Raw genomic sequence first — 3,526 nt, forward strand, 5'->3', positions numbered from 1 at the left:
CCTTTGAGGAGTTTTATTGTACATTTGTAAACAAGTTTATTGGTGTGTATGGTGCAGGGGTCAGCAACACAAAATGTTCAAAGAGCCATATTGGGACCTAAAATAAATTTAAACAATTAGTCTGGAGCTCTCCTCTCTGAGCTGCCACCTTATCATGGTAGAGGAGTTTGCGTGTCCCAATGATTCTAGGAGCTATGTTGTCCGCAGGATTTATGCCCCCTGGAAGGGTCTCCCAAGACTGGTCCTAGGTGAGGGATCAGACAAAGAGCAGCTCAAAGACCTCTATGAAGAATACAGACGAAGGACCCAGATTTCCCTCTCCCAGACGCGGGTCACCGGGGCCCCCTTCTGGAGCCAGGCCTCGGAGGCGGGGAACGATGGCTAGCGCCTGGTGGCCGGGCCTGTCCCCATTGGGCCCGTCTGGGCACAGCCCGAAGAGGCAACGTGGGTCCCCCCTCTAATGGGCTCACCACCCATAGCAGGGGCCATAGAGGTCGGGTGCAATGTGAGCTGGGAGGCAGCTGAAGGCAGGGCGCTTAGCGGTCCGATACTCGGCTACATAAGCTAGCTCTTGGGACGTGGAACGTCACCTCGCTAGGGGGGAAGGAGCCTGAGATAGTGCGCGAGGTGGAGAAGTTTCGGCTGGATATAGTTGGACTCACTTGGACGCACAGCAAGGGCTCTGGAACCAGTTCTCTTGACGGGCTGGATTCTCTTCCACTCTGGCCTTGCCAGCAGTGAGAGGCGACAGACAGGTAATTCTTGTTGCCCCCCGGCTCAAAACGTGCACATTGGAGTTTAACCCAGTGGACGAGAGGGTAGCTTCCCTCCGCCTTAAGGTGGGGGCACGGGTCCTGACTGTTGTTTGCGCTTATGCGCCAAACGGCAGCTCAGAGTACCCAGCCTTTTTGGATTCAGTCGAGGGAGTACTGGAGAGTGCTCCCCCCCGGGTGATTCCCTCTGGGGGACTTCAACGCTCATATTGGCAACGACAGTGAAACCTGGAGAGGCGTGATTGGGAAAAATGGCCGCCCGTATCTGAACCTGAGTGGTGTTTTGTTATTGGACTTTTGTGCTTGTCACAGATTGTCCATAACAAACACCATGTTCAAACATAAGGGTGTCCATAAGTGCACTTGGCACAAGGACACCCTACGCCGCAGTTCCACGATCGACTTTGTAGTTGTGTCATCGGATTTGCGGTGTCATGTTTTGTGCACTCTGGTGAAGAGAGGGGCGGAGCTTTGGTGGTGAGTTGGCTGCGATGGGGGAGGATGCCTGACAGACCTGGCAGGCTCAAACCCATTGTGAGGGTTTGCTGGAACGCCTAGCAGAGTCTCCTGTCAGAGAAAGTTTCAATTCCTGCCTCCAAAACAACTTTGAACATGCCACGAGGGAGGCGCTGGACATTGAGTCCGAGTGGATGATGTTCCGTAACTCTATTGTCGAGGCGACCGATTGGAGCTGTGGCCGCAAGGTGGTTGGTGCCTGTCGTGGTGGTAATCCTAGAACCCGCTGACCAGCGGTGAGGGATGCCGTCAAGCTGAAAAAAGAGTCCTACTGGGCAGTGCAACGTCAACACAGTGTATGGCGGGGATGGTGGTCTGCTGACCTCGACTGCAGATGTTGTGGATCGGTGAAGGGAATACTTTGCCCAGGGAATCTGTGGTGGGCTCTCCTATTTCTGGGGCTGAGGTTGCTGAGGTAGTTAAAAAGCTCCTCGGTGGCAAGGCCCCGGAGGTGGATGAGACCCGCCCGGAGTTCCTTAAGGCTCCGGATGCTGTGGGGCTGTCTTGGTTGACAAGACTCTGCAACATCGCGTGGACATCAGGGGAAGTACCTCTGGATTGGCAGACCGGGGTTGTGGTTCCTCTTTTTAAGAAGGGGAATCGGAGGGTGTGTTCCAACTATCGTGGGATCACACTCCTCAGCCTTCCCGGTAAGGCAGGGTTCGGCAACCTGCGGCTCAGGAGCAGCATGCGGCTCTTTAACCACTCTGATGTGGCTCAGCCGCGTACTTGCGGAATGCCAAGAGAAGTCCGGTAGATTTCCAAATTTTAGTGTCTCTATCGGAAATCTACCAGGTGAACATTTTTTGATTTTCATCTAGAAATCAACTTTGAGGGCGTGCCGTGATGACACTGCCTCTAACACCCTCTCTACATATCTTCGCGCCAGGATTTTTACCATGCTATCCTGCCGGTCACCTTTTGGATGTGACCTCTATCTAAACGCATACGCTACTGCAAGGCATACTTAGTCAACAGCCGTATAGGTCACACTGAGGGTTGTGATATAAACAACTTTAACACTCTTACTAATATGCGCCAAACTGTGAACCCACACCAAACAAGAATGACAAACACATTTCAGGAGAACATCCGCACTATAATACAACATAAATACGACAGAACAAATACCCATAATCCCATGTATCCATGACTCTTCCGGGCTACATTATACACCCAGCTACCACCAATCCCGCCCACCTCAACCGACGCACGGAGGAGTGGGGAAGGGGGGTTGGTATTGTAAACAGTGGGTTTTGTAACAAATAGGAAGGTTTGTGTCATGTTTGAAACCATATTGAAATATACATATATTTTTACAGGGAGCCACTAGGGTGGCGCTAAAGAGCTGTCTAGGGTCTAGTGCAGGGGTCACCAACGCGGTGCCCGCGGGCACCAGGTTGCCCGTAAGGACCAGATGAGTAGCCCGCTGGCCTGTTCTAAAAATAGCTCAAATAGCAGCACTTACCAGTGAGCTGCCTCTATTTTTTAAATTTTATTTATTTACTAGCAAGCTGGTCTCGTTTTGCTCGACATTTTTAATTCTAAGAGGGACAAAACTCAAATAAAATTTGAAAATCCTAGAAAATGGTCTTCACTTGTTTAAATAAATGCATTTATTTTTTTACTTTGCTTCTTATAACTTTCAGAAAGACAATTTTAAAGAAAAAATAGAAACCTTAAAAATTATTTTAGGATTTTTAAACACATATACCTTTTTACCTTTTAAATTCCTTCCTCTTCTTTCCTGACAATTTAAATCTATGTTCAAGTAAATTTATTATTTTTATTGCAAAGAATAATAAATACATTTTGATTTAATTCTTCATTTTAGCTTCTGTTTTTTCGACAAAGAATATTTGTGAAATATTTATTCAAAATTATTATGATAAAAATTCAAAACAATTATTCTGGCAAATCTAGAAAATCTGTCAAATAGAATTTAAATCTTATTTCAAAGTATTTTGAAATTCTTTTCAACATTTTACCATCTACAATCCGTAAAATCATCAAAATGTTCAGAGAATCTGGAGAAATCACTGCACATAAGCGATGATATTACGGACCTTTGATCCCTCAGGCGATACTGCATCATAAACCGACATCTGTGTGTAAAGGATATCACCACTTGGTCTCAGGAACACTTCAGAAAACCACTGTCAGTAACTACAGTTGGTCGCTATATCTGTAAGTGCAAGTTAAAACTCTACTTATAAACAACACCCTGAAACCCCTGA

The sequence above is a fragment of the Nerophis ophidion genome, linkage group LG05 (genome assembly GCF_033978795.1).
Source record: "Nerophis ophidion isolate RoL-2023_Sa linkage group LG05, RoL_Noph_v1.0, whole genome shotgun sequence".
Lineage (NCBI taxonomy): Eukaryota > Metazoa > Chordata > Actinopteri > Syngnathiformes > Syngnathidae > Nerophis > Nerophis ophidion.